We start from the raw sequence: 14,035 nt of genomic DNA, 5'->3' as shown, positions 1-14,035 counted from the left end.
GTTACTATTGTGATGGCTCATTGGGCATGGTTACTATTATGGTGGCTCTGTGGGTATGGTCACTGTTATGGTGGCTCAGTGGGTATGGTCACTATTATGGTGGCTCAGTGGGTTTGGTTACTATTATGGTGGCTCAGTGGGTATGGTTACTATTATGGTGGCTCAGTGAGTATGGTTACTATTATGGTGGCTCAGTGGGTGTGGTTACTATTATGGTTGCTCAGTGGGTATGGTTACTATTATGGTGGCTCAGTGGGTATGGTTACTATTATGGTGGCTCAGTGGGTATGGTTACTATTATGGTGGCTCAGTGGGTTTGGTTACTATTATGGTGGCTCAGTGAGTATGGTTACTATTATGGTGGCTCAGTGGGTATGGTTACTATTATGGTGGCTCATTGGGTATGGTCACTGTTATGGTTGCTCAGTGGGTATGGTTACTATTATGGTGGCTCAGTGAGTATGGTTACTATTATGGTGGCTCAGTGAGTTTGGTTACTGTTATGGTGGCTCAGTGAGTATGGTTACTGTTATGGTGGCTCAGTGGGTATGATCACTGTTATGGTGGCGCAGTGGGTATGGTTACTCTTATGGTGGCTCAGTGGATATGTCACTATTATGGTGGCTCAGTGGGTATGGTTACTATTATGGTGGCTCAGTGGGTATGGTTACTATTATGGTGGCTCAGTGGGTATGGTCACTATTATGGTGGCTCAGTAGGTATGGTCACTATTATGGTGGCTCAGTGGGTATGGTCACTGTTATAGTGGCTCAGTGGGTATCATCACTATTATGGTGGCTCAGTGGGTATGGTCACTGTTATGGTGGCTCAGTGGGTATCGTCACTGTTATGGTGGCTCACGGGGTATGGTCACTATTATGGTGGCTCAGTAGGTATGGTCACTATTATGGTGGCTCAGTGGGTATGGTCACTGTTATAGTGGCTCAGTGGGTATCATCACTATTATGGTGGCTCAGTGGGTATGGTCACTATTATTGTGGCTCAGTGGGTATGGTCACTGTTATGGTGGCTCAGTGGGTATCGTCACTGTTATGGTGGCTCACTGGGTATGGTCACTATTATGGTGGCTCAGTGGGTATGGTTACTATTATGATGGCTCATTGGGCATGGTTACTATTATGGTGGCTCTGTGGGTATGGTCACTGTTATGGTGGCTCAGTGGGTATGGTCACTATTATGGTGGCTCAGTGGGTATGGTCACAGTTATGGTGGCTCAGTGGGTATGGTCACTCTTATGGTGGCTCAGTGGGTATGGTTACTATTATGGTGGCTCAGTGGGTATGGTTACTATTATGGTGGTTCAGTGGGTATGATCACTGTTAGGTTGGCTCAGTGGGTATGGTTACTATTATGGTGGCTCAGTGGGTATGGTTACTATTATGGTGGCTCAGTGGGTATGGTTACTATTATGGTGGCTCAGTGGGTATGGTTACTATTATGGTGGCTCAGTGAGTATGGTTACTATTATGGTGGCTCAGTGGGTGTGGTTACTATTATGGTTGCTCAGTGGGTATGGTTACTATTATGGTGGCTCAGTGGGTATGGTTACTATTATGGTGGCTCAGTGGGTATGGTTACTATTATGGTGGCTCAGTGGGTTTGGTTACTATTATGGTGGCTCAGTGAGTATGGTTACTATTATGGTGGCTCAGTGGGTATGGTTACTATTATGGTGGCTCATTGGGTATGGTCACTGTTATGGTTGCTCAGTGGGTATGGTTACTATTATGGTGGCTCAGTGAGTATGGTTACTATTATGGTGGCTCAGTGAGTTTGGTTACTGTTATGGTGGCTCAGTGAGTATGGTTACTGTTATGGTGGCTCAGTGGGTATGATCACTGTTATGGTGGCGCAGTGGGTATGGTTACTCTTATGGTGGCTCAGTGGATATGTCACTATTATGGTGGCTCAGTGGGTATGGTTACTATTATGGTGGCTCAGTGGGTATGGTTACTATTATGGTGGCTCAGTGGGTATGGTCACTATTATGGTGGCTCAGTAGGTATGGTCACTATTATGGTGACTCAGTGGGTATGGTCACTGTTATAGTGGCTCAGTGGGTATCATCACTATTATGGTGGCTCAGTGGGTATGGTCACTGTTATGGTGGCTCAGTGGGTATCGTCACTGTTATGGTGGCTCACGGGGTATGGTCACTATTATGGTGGCTCAGTGGGTATGGTTACTATTATGATGGCTCAGTGAGTTTGGTTACTGTTATGGTGGCTCAGTGACTATGGTTACTGTTATGGTGGCTCAGTGGGTATGATCACTGTTATGGTGGCGCAGTGGGTATGGTTACTCTTATGGTGGCTCAGTGGATATGTCACTATTATGGTGGCTCAGTGGGTATGGTTACTATTATGGTGGCTCAGTGGGTATGGTTACTATTATGGTGGCTCAGTGGGTATGGTTACTATTATGGTGGCTCAGTGGGTATGGTTACTATTATGGTGGCTCAGTGGGTATGGTTACTATTATGGTGGCTCAGTGGGTATGGTTACTATTATGGTGGCTCAGTGAGTATGGTTACTATTATGGTGGCTCAGTGGGTATGGTTACTATTATGGTGGCTCAGTGGGTATGGTTACTATTATGGTGGCTCAGTGGGTATGGTTACTATTATGGTGGTTCAGTGGGTATGGTTACTATTATGGTTGCTCAGTGGGTATGGTTACTATTATGGTGGCTCAGTGGGTATGGTTACTATTATGGTGGCTCAGTGGGTATGGTTACTATTATGGTGGCTCAGTGGGTTTGGTTACTATTATGGTGGCTCAGTGAGTATGGTTACTATTATGGTGGCTCAGTGGGTATGGTTACTATTATGGTTGCTCTGTGGGTATGGTTACTATTATGGTGGCTCAGTGGGTATGGTTACTATTATGGTGGCTCAGTGAGTTTGGTTACTGTTATGGTGGCTCAGTGAGTATGGTTACTGTTATGGTGGCTCAGTGGGTATGATCACTGTTATGGTGGCGCAGTGGGTATGGTTACTCTTATGGTGGCTCAGTGGATATGTCACTATTATGGTGGCTCAGTGGGTATGGTTACTATTATGGTGGCTCAGTGGGTATTGTTACTATTATGGTGGCTCAGTGGGTATGGTTACTATTATGGTGGCTCAGTGGGTATGGTCACTATTATGGTGGCTCAGTGGGTATGATCACTGCTATGTTGAGGCTACATAAATATATGTCATAACCTGAAACATGCGATAATGTAATCTTTGTTGTTTGTAATACTAAACCTATAATAAGAGTAATAAATAAATCAATAATTTACTGTACAACATCGCCCCCTGCAGTGCACTATGAGTATAACAGTAGTTACTTCTTATAGAACAGGAATACATTTATTACATTTCCCCAATAAAGAATATTAGATAAAAACAACATAACGTATAAAGACCTTTACCAGAAACAATAGAAAACAGGAGCACAGAAAACAAATACTTCACACTAACATAATATTAGGAAATCTATGCAAATTTTTGGTGAAAAAATAACTAAGTTTTTGTTCACACTACGGTAATGTTGTGTCTGCCACCGACGATGGTGGAAATAGCGCTCTGTGTGACAGATGACACCCGCCTCCCCAGCAGTCGTCCCTGACACCCGCCTCCCCAGCAGTCGTCCCTGACACCCGCCTCCCCAGCAGTCGTCCCTGACACCCGCCTCCCCAGCAGTCGTCCCTGACACCCGCCTCCCCAGCAGTCGCCCTGACACCCCTCTCCCCAGCAGTCGCCCTGACACCCGTGTCTCCAGCAGTCGCCATGACACCCACCTCCCCGGCAGTCGCCCTGACACCCGCCTCCCCAGCAGTCGCTCTGACACCCGCCTCCCCAGCAGTCGCCCTGACACCCGCCTCCCAAGCAGTCGTCCCTGACACCCGCCTCCCCAGCAGTAGCCCTGACACCCGCCTTCCCAGCAGTCGCTCTGACACCCGCCTCCCCAGCAGTCGCTCTGACACCCGCCTCCCCAGCAGTAGTCCTGACACCCGCCTTCCCAGCAGTCGCTCTGACACCCGCCTCCCCAGCAGTCGCTCTGACACCCGCCTCCCCAGCAGTCGCTCTGACACCTGTCTCTCCAGCAGTCGCTCTGACACCCGCCTCCCCAATAGTCACTCTGACACCCGCCTCCCCAGCAGTTGCCCTGACACCCGTCTCTCCAGCAGTCGTCCTGACACCCGCCTCCCCAGCAGTCGCCCTGACACCCGTCTCTCCAGCAGTCACTCTGATACCCGCCTCCCCAATAGTCGCTCTGACACCCGCCTCCCCAGCAGTTGCCCTGACACCCGCCTCCCCAGCAGTCGCCCTGACACCCGCCTCCCAGCAGTCATCCCTTACACCCGCCTCCCCAGCAGTCGCCCTGACACCCGCCTCCCCAGCAGTCGCCCTGACACCCGCCTCCCCAGCAGTCGCCCTGACACCCGCCTCCCCAGCAGTTGCCCTGACACCCGCCTCCCAGCAGTCGTCCCTGACACCCGCCTCCCCAGCAGTCGCCCTGACACCCGCCTCCCCAGCCATATGTTGGCGCTGTCATCTCTTGGCACACATCTAGTCATAACTATTTACTCTGTGGTCACTTTTACGTGTGGTTTGTCACAAGGATTGTTCCGGGTGCGGTGCCCTTCTGGGACGTCTCTTCAGGAGGTCTAGGGGAGGTGTGAGGGGCCATCAGGTGCCTCAAACTACAGTATGTAGAAAGCCTATCAGGCTGCATTTGTGGGAGGGGCTTAGTATATTTAATCACCGCTTACCGCTCCCTCGGGGCGTATGCTGGGTTGGCGAACGTGACGTTTGAGGAAGGCGGTTGTCCAGCGTGCAGACTTCCCACGGTAACCTGGTTTATCCGGCCTCCAGTCTTTACTATGTTCCCACCCACGCTCCGCTTCCCCCGGGGGTCTGACCGGTCCTCCCCGCCACACTCCGTCGCACGGGGTCTCGGGCGGAGGATCGGAACACCCGGTCCCCGGTTTCCACTGTCCGCTCTCTCCGTGGCGGCCTTCGCCCCCTCCCCTGCAGTGGTTATCTCTGCTGGGCCCGGCGATGCATGGGGTGGGGGTGCTCGGCCGCGGCTGGCCTGCTGGAGCGGTGGAGGAAATCCTGGCCTCTCCCTCCCTGTGGTCGAGCGGCGTGATCAGTTCTTCCCCACTCATCGCAGTGGTGCCGCCGGTCCGCGTGGCATGCGGGGGACGAGGCCGACGGCTGTCACGGTGCCCAACCAGTCTCTTACCTGGTTCCTGCGCCGGGTATCCTCCTCCTTGCTCTCCGTTGCTCCGGGCGGCTTGAGCGCCGCAGTTGCCGGGCGGCGCAGTGTGGGGGGGCGGAGCCCACGGCCCTCACGGTGCCTGGCCTGGTCCGCGCGCCGGGCTCTCCTCCTCCTCGCTCCCCGTGGTTCAGGTTGGCTGGATCCGGCGTCCTCCCCGGTTGCTGTGGCGACGCCGCCGGGCCACGTGGCGTGAGAAGGGGCGGAGCCAAAAAAAAAAAAGAAAGAGATTTCATGCAGTCGTTCATACCGTACAGTCACTCAATAAAAAAAAAAAAAAAAAAAATGCGTATATATATATATATATATATATATATATATATAGTACATACATGCGTTGTAGCATTATATGCAGGAGGTGCAGTTACAGAGTCGTATACAGTACACAAGGTTATAGTAGCATGCAGTAGGTTACAGGGTTAGGCATAGTACATACGCTCGTGGCGTATTTGCAGTGGGTACGTTCTAGTATTATATACAGTACATACGCTCATAGTGTTATATTGCAGTGGGTAGTTAGTGTTGTATACAGTCCATGCGCTCATAGGGTTGTTGCAGTGGGTATAGTTAGTTCGTATACCAGTCTACATGCTATAGTGTTATTTGTAAGGGTCACAGTCATAGCTGCTGTATACAGTAAATACGCTCATAGTATCACATGCAGTAGGTACAGGCAGGATAGTTGCAGTACATATGCTCAGTGTCATATGCAGCAGGTACAGTTAGTGTTTTTGTTACAGCACGTATACTCATAGTGTCATATGCAGAACCCACAGTTAGTGTTGAATACAGTACATGCGCCCATAGTGTCTCATGCAGCAGGTACAGTTACGTATAGTTCATACGCTCGTTGTGTCACACGCAATGTGTACATATATAGGGTCATATACTCAGACCTTGAGCACTGTTCGTGTGCTTGTCGTGGTCACATTGCACTTACACGTGCCGTCCTTTCCATACATATGCAGGTCGCTGTCCAGTACATATGCTCATTACTATTGTAGTATCTAGCTTCATACTGTCTTACCATACTCACGCTCATAGCTTGCACTGTTCATACGCCCATGGATTTACACGGAATATACTATACATACGTTCGTAGCTTCATACTTACAGATGCTCATTAGTGTTGCTCGCGAATATTCGCAATTCGAATTTTATTCGCGAATATCGCATATTCGCGAATTCGCGAATATTCGCGAATATAGCGCTATATATTCGTAATTACGAATATTCGTTTTTTTTTTTTTTCACAGTACACATCACAGTGATCATCCCTCTCTGCTTCCAGCTTATGTGGTGTAAAAAGGCTCTAATACTACTGTGTGAGACTGGTGTGCGAATGTTCGCATATGCGTAAATTTGCATATAATAATTTTCGCATATGCGAATTTTAGCTTATGCTAATTTTTGCATATGCAAATTTTCGCATATGTTAATTTTCGCACGCGCGAATATGCGCATATGCGAAAATAAAACGAGAACATTACGAATATGCGAATATTCGTCCATATATTCGCGAATATTCGCGAATTCGAATATGGCCTATGCCGCTCAACACTAATGCTCATAGCTTGTTCTCTACAATCATTAATAGTTACACCGAACATACCTGATACGTTTAAGCTTGCACTGAACAGATGTTTGTAGCATTCCACGGTGCGTACGTTGCAGTTTGGGATCAGCATTAATCTGTTTAGTCCATTCAGGTCAACATCACGCGAGCGTCCATCATGTCCACAGCGTTATTCAAAGACCTGTCATGTCTACAGGTACGAGGTTTGAGTTAGTTGGTTTTGCTACAGGCGCGATGATTACACAAAGACCTGTCACATCTACAGACACGAGGATACGCAGGACCTGTCTAATCGACAGGTACGACAGGCACGCAGAGTCCGATCATGTCTACGGACACAATGTTTGTGTTAAATACAGCAGGTACAGTTAGTGTTTTGTTTACAGTACGTACACTCATAGTGTCACATGCAGGAGCCACAGTTAGTGCTGCATACAGTACATGCACTCATAGTGTCTTAGGCAGCAGGTACAGTTACTGTTGTGTACATTTATGAGCTCGTTGTGCTATATGCAATGTGTACAGACAGTGTTAGACACTCAGACCTTGAGCACTGTCCGTGTGCTGGTCGTGGTCATATTGCACTCACGCGTGCCGTCCTTTCATACATACGTGGGTCGCTATCCAGAAACATATGCTCATAGCTGTTGTTGTATCTAGCTTCGTACTGTGTTACCATACACATAGCTCGTACTGTTCATGCGCTCGTTGTGCTATATGCAATGTGTACAGACAGTGTTAGACACTCAGACCTTGAGCACTGTTCGTGTGCTTGTCGTGGTCATATTGCACTCACGTGTGCCGTCCTTTGATACATACGCGGGCGCTATTCAGAAACATATGCTCATAGCTGTTGTTGTATCTAGCTTCGTACTGTCTTACCACATAGCTCGCACTGGTCATACGCTCATGGATGCATACGGAGTATACTACACATATGTTCGTAGCTTTCATACTGTGCAGATGGTCATAGCTTGTACTCTACAATCACCAATAGTTACACCGCACATACCTCTGTGCCAGTGGACTTCGCATATGTTTAAACTTGCACTGAAGGCATATCACGCGGCATACAACACTTTCAGGTTTGTCTAACATAACACAATATTCCTTTCTCCTTGACACTAATGTCTTTCTATCTTTCATCGGGTTCTGCCACTCTTCTCTGCACTTGTCTCATAGTACCATCAAATCTCATCTTTCAGGTATCCAGCACTTCATTTCTTCATCTCTCTCGGACAGGTTTTCTTTTATTTCGTCTCAGGCGTCAAGGCTGCGCTCAGAGGGGTCTTGGCCCGTAGCTCCAGTATTCCGGCTCTCAGGTGGCCTATCAGCGGTGAACTGTTAGGTCATTGTCTGACGTGTTGGACGGTAACCGTTTCGGATTTGAGCGCAGCCGGATACTGAAGTCGGCAGTGTACCTGGCGTTCTATGGTTTCCTCTGACCGGGACAATTCTCGTGTGCCAGGCGGGGTTCGGCACGCTTACAGATAGCTCACTTAAGGTGGCAGGGTTCTTGGTTTGAGATTTCACTTTCTGTCGCCAAAACTTCCCGGTGGGGGCTGTGGTCAGGTTCTTCACTTCAGGCAATGAGTGGTGCCCGGTGGCGGTGTTGTCGCAACTGACAAACTCTTTCAGCGACAAGCCTTCGGAGTCGCCACTGTTGCCTTTCGGTGCGGGGGCTCTAACCACCTCTTTATTCATATCACATGTCCGCACATTGCTTCGTACATTAGGCCACAACCCTAGGGAATATTCAGGACACTGATTTCGGATAGGAGCTGCGTCAGCGGCCACCAGGCACGTAGTGCCAACACATGTGGTACAGAAGTTGGGCAGATGGCGCTCTGACACGTACACCACTCATGTCCCAGATCCCTTGAGGGAGATGGCAGATGTGTTTCACTATTTGGCTTTATTATAAACTTTTCTCAAATTACCCTAAATTACCCGCTGTTCTAGGGGCAGGTAGATGTTAGTTACAGTAATCATGTTTCTTTCAGGTTCCCCTGGTGGCAGGTTACAGGTAACACTATGTACAGGGATAAGTCCTGACCACAAATAAATATATTACATTTTATTCTGTTTATCACATAAAAACATATAGAGATAAGTGTTATCAGGTGACAGGAAGGTAAAATCATATAAATGGGACAAAGCACATGAAATCATTCATAAGGGTCTGTTCACACGTTTCAATTTCCGCTTGTGGAATCCCATAGAAGTCTAGGGGCTTTAATTTGAGGCAGAAATTCTGCGATATCAATAAACCCTAAGAGACGCCTGAGCAGATAAAGAGATGACATAACAAACATGTCATAAGTTCAGATAATAAATAATTTATAGCAGCAATGAAGGAAGTTATAACCAAACAACAGCGACTTCTATAGACTTACGTGCAAACAGAGCGAGTATCAAAATAATGAAATCTATGATTCTATAAAGATTCAAAAAGGCTTAATAATTCCAAAGATATATATATATTAGTGCAGGGAAATGCTAGCACCATCTAGTGGTAGGAAATCAAAATAGCAACAAGATAAATAGTAAAAAAACATTATTTATCAAAACCTGGGGCAGAGCAAAAGTGGTGCAGTTGCCCATAGCAACAAACATGTAAGAAAGTTAAAGGGGTGCTCCGGTGGGAAAAAAAAAGTTTTCATATCAACTGGTGCCAGAAAGTTCTACAGATCTGTCAGTTACTTCTATTTAGCCAGAAAGTTAAACAGATTCGTAAATGACTTCTATTAAAAAATCTTAATCCTTCCAGTACTTATAAGCTGCTGAATACTACAAAGGAAATTATTTTCTTTTTGGAACACAGAGTTCTCTCTGCTGACATCATGAACACAGAGCTCTCTGCTGACATCACGAGCACAGTGCTCTCTGCTGACATCTCTGTCCATTTTAAGAACTGTCCAGAGTAGGAGAAAATCCCCATAGCAAACACATGCTGCTCTGGACAGTTCCTAAAATGGACAGAGATGTCAGCGGAGAGCACTGTGGTCGTGATGTCAGCAGAGAGCTCTGTGTTCCAAAAAGAAAAGAATTTCCTCTGTAGTATTCAGCAGCTAATAAGTACTGGAAGGATTAAGATTTTTTTAATAGAAGTCATTTACAAATCTGTTTAACTTTCTGGCACCAGTTGATTTAAAAAAAAAAGTTTTCCACTGGAGTACCCCTTTAAGGACTCCCACCAATGTGTTGCCAATTGTACTTTGTAAGGACATTGTTACGCCGAGCGCTCCGGGTCCCCGTTCCTCCCCGGAGCGCTCGCCTCATCTTCGTTGTTGCAGCGCCCCGGTCAGATCCACTGACCGGGTGCGCTGCGGTCCCCGTACCTGACTCGCTCTCCCTCGGTCCTGTCCCGGCGCGCGCGGCCCCGCTCCCTAGGGCGCGCGCGCGCCGGGTCTCTGCGATTTAAAGGGCCAGTGCACCAATGATGGTGCCTGGCCCAATCTTCCCAATTAGCTTATTGTGTTCACCTGTGCACTGCTTATATCTAGTCTCCTCCCTTGCACTCCCTTGCCGGATCTTGTTGCCTTAGTGCCTAGTGAAAGCGTTCCCTAGTCTGTTCCTTGTCCGTGTTCCTGACCTCCTGCCGTTGCCCCTGACTACGATCCTTGCCGCCTGCCCCCGACCTTCTGCTACGTCCAACCTTGCTTCTGCCTACTCCATTGTACCGCGCCTATCTTCAGCATCTTCAGCAGCCAGAGAGGTAAGCCGTTGCTAGTGGATACGACCTGGTCACTACCGCCGCAGCAAGACCATCCCGCTTTGCGGCGGGCTCTGGTGAAAACCTGTAGTGGCTTAGAACCGGTCCACTAGCGCGGTCCTCGCCATCCCTCTCTGGCACAGGGGATCCACTACCTGCCAGCCGGCATCGTGACAGTAGATCCGGCCATGGATCCCGCTGAGGTTCCCCTGCCAGTTGTCTCTGATATCGCCCGACAGATCGCCCATCTAACCCACCAGCTGTCGGAGGTGTCCTCCATTTTGCACCAACATTCGCAACTTCTTCAGCAATCATCTCCTCCGCCAGCTCCTGCACCTCCTCCGCAGCGAGTGGCCACTCCTAGCCTCTGCCTGTCCTTGCCGGACAAATTTAATGGGGACTCTAAGTATTGCCGTGGCTTTCTTTCGCAATGTTCCCAGCACTTGGAGATGATGTCGGACCAGTTTCCTACTGAAAGGTCTAAGGTGGCTTTCGTGTTCTGCCTTCTGTCTGGAAAAGCCCTGTCATGGGCCGCACCGCTCTGGGACCGCAATGACCCCGTCACTGCCTCTGTACACTCCTTCTTCTCGGAAATTCGAAGTGTCTTTGAGGAACCTGCCCGAGCTTCTTCAGCCGAGATTGCCCTGCTGAACCTGGCCCAGGGTGTTTCTTCCGTTGGCGAGTACGCCATTCAGTTCCGTGCTCTTGCTTACGAGTTGTCCTGGAATAGTGAGACTCTCTGCGCGACCTTTAAAAAAGGCCTATCCAGCAACATTAAAGATGTTCTGGCCGCACGAGAGACTCCTGCTGACCTACATGAACTCATTCATCTAGCCACTCGCATTGACATGCGTTCTTCCGGATGGCGTCTGGAGCTCCGCCTGGATATGGACTTTGTTCGCACGAAGCGTTTTTTCTCTCCGGCTCCTCTCTCCTCTGGTCCTCTGCAATCTGTTCCTGTGCTTCCCGCCGTGGAGGCTATGCATGTTGACCGGTCTTGCTTGACACCTCAAGAGAGGACACGACGCCGCATGGAGAATCTTTGCCTGTACTATGCCGGTACCGAACACTTCCTGAAGGATTGTCCTATCCGTCCTCCCCGCCTGGAAAGACGCACGCTGACTCCGCACGAGGGTGACACAGTTCTTGATGTCAACTCTGCTCCTCCACGCCTTACTGTGCCTGTGCGGATATCTGCCTCTACCTTCTCCTTCTCTACTATGGCCTTCTTGGATTCCGGATCTGCAGGAAAATTTTTTTTGGCCTCTCTCATCAACAGGTTCTACGTTCCTGTGACCAGTCTCGCCAGACCCCTCTACATCTATTGTTTTTACAATAAAAGATTGGACTGTCTCGTACGTTTCCACACAGAACCCCTCCTAATTTGCATCGGACCTCTTCACGGAAAAATTGAGTTTTTTTTTCTCAGGTTCTTTGGCCCCAAGAAGAGGGGGAGACCCAAGGGGGGGGGTACTGTTACGCCGAGCGCTCCGGGTCCCCGTTCCTCCCCGGAGCGCTCGCCTCATCTTCGTTGTTGCAGCGCCCCGGTCAGATCCACTGACCGGGTGCGCTGCGGTCCCCGTACCTGACTCGCTCTCCCTCGGTCCTGTCCCGGCGCGCGCGGCCCCGCTCCCTAGGGCGCGCGCGCGCCGGGTCTCTGCGATTTAAAGGGCCAGTGCACCAATGATGGTGCCTGGCCCAATCTTCCCAATTAGCTTATTGTGTTCACCTGTGCACTGCTTATATCTAGTCTCCTCCCTTGCACTCCCTTGCCGGATCTTGTTGCCTTAGTGCCTAGTGAAAGCGTTCCCTAGTCTGTTCCTTGTCCGTGTTCCTGACCTCCTGCCGTTGCCCCTGACTACGATCCTTGCCGCCTGCCCCCGACCTTCTGCTACGTCCGACCTTGCTTCTGCCTACTCCATTGTACCGCGCCTATCTTCAGCATCTTCAGCAGCCAGAGAGGTAAGCCGTTGCTAGTGGATACGACCTGGTCACTACCGCCGCAGCAAGACCATCCCGCTTTGCGGCGGGCTCTGGTGAAAACCTGTAGTGGCTTAGAACCGGTCCACTAGCGCGGTCCTCGCCATCCCTCTCTGGCACAGGGGATCCACTACCTGCCAGCCGGCATCGTGACAGACATCAATCATTTCACCACAAAATCTACGGTGAAACCAAAAGAAATTATTTGTGGGACAAAATAAAAAAAATAAAAAAAAACGCCATTTTGTAATTTTAAGCGATTTCCGATTCTACGCAGTGCACTTTTCAGTAAAAATTATAACTTTGTGCATAAAAATTAGAACATTTAAAATTGTCTTCTGACCCCTATAACTTTTTTATTTTTCATATACGGGGAAGGGAGGGCTCTTTTTTTTTTTTTTTGATCTGTAGTTTTTATCGGTACCATTTTTGGTTTGATGGGACTTTTTGATCACTTTTTTGTACTTTTTAGGGTACCGTATTTTTCGCCGTATAAGACGCACTTTTTCTTCCCCAAAACTGGGGGTAAAAAGTCGGTGCGTCTTATACGGCGAATACACCCCTATCGCGGCGGTCCCTGCGGCCATCAACGGCCGGGACCCGCGGCTAATACAGGACATCACCGATCGCGGTGATGCCCTGTATTAACCCTTCAGACGCAGCGATCAAAGCTGACCACCGCATCTGAAGGGAAAGTGACACTAACCCGGCTGTTCAGCGATTTCACCGCGGCGTCCCGAACAGCCCGACTGAATAGCCTGGTTAGTGCTTACAGGACACTGGGAGGGACCTTACCTGCCTCCTCGGTGTCTTCTCCGTTCAGGGATCCCCTGTATGGCCGGCGCTCTCCTTCCTCGTCGTCGCGTACGTGCGTCGGCGTGCGTAATGACGTGATGGCGGCGACGGAGAGCGAGGATACCCGGCAGGCAGCAGAGACGTTCCGGAGCGACGGGGACGCGGCGACAGCGATGGAGTGACATCCAGGGCAGCGGTGACGGGTACGGAGCGGCGGGGACACGTGAGTATTACCTCCTATGCAGTGGTCTTCAATCTGCGGACCTCCAGATGTTGCAAAACTACAACTCCCAGCATGCCCGGACAGCCAACGTAGTTTTGCAACATCTGGAGGTCCGCAGGTTGAAGACCACTATTGGGTTCAAAATCTTTATTATTTTAGATTTTGCACCTATAAATTGGGTGCGTCTTATACGCCGGTGCGTCCTATAGGACGAAAAATACGGTATACAAAATTACGAAAAATACGCAATTTTGGACTTTGGCATTTTTTTTACGGAAATGCCATTGACCTTATGGTTTAATTAACATTATATTTTTATAGTTTGGACATTTACGCACGCGGGGATATCACATATGTTTATGTTTATTTTTGTTTAAATTTTTCTTATTTTAAATGGGAAGGGGGGGGGGTGATTAAAACTTTTATTCGGGAAGGGGTTAATTCACATTTATTCA

This window comes from Hyla sarda, chromosome 6 (assembly GCF_029499605.1).
Source record: "Hyla sarda isolate aHylSar1 chromosome 6, aHylSar1.hap1, whole genome shotgun sequence".
NCBI classification, from domain to species: domain Eukaryota; kingdom Metazoa; phylum Chordata; class Amphibia; order Anura; family Hylidae; genus Hyla; species Hyla sarda.
The sequence above is the reverse complement of the archived record's forward strand: the minus strand, read 5'-3'. Positions refer to the sequence as shown.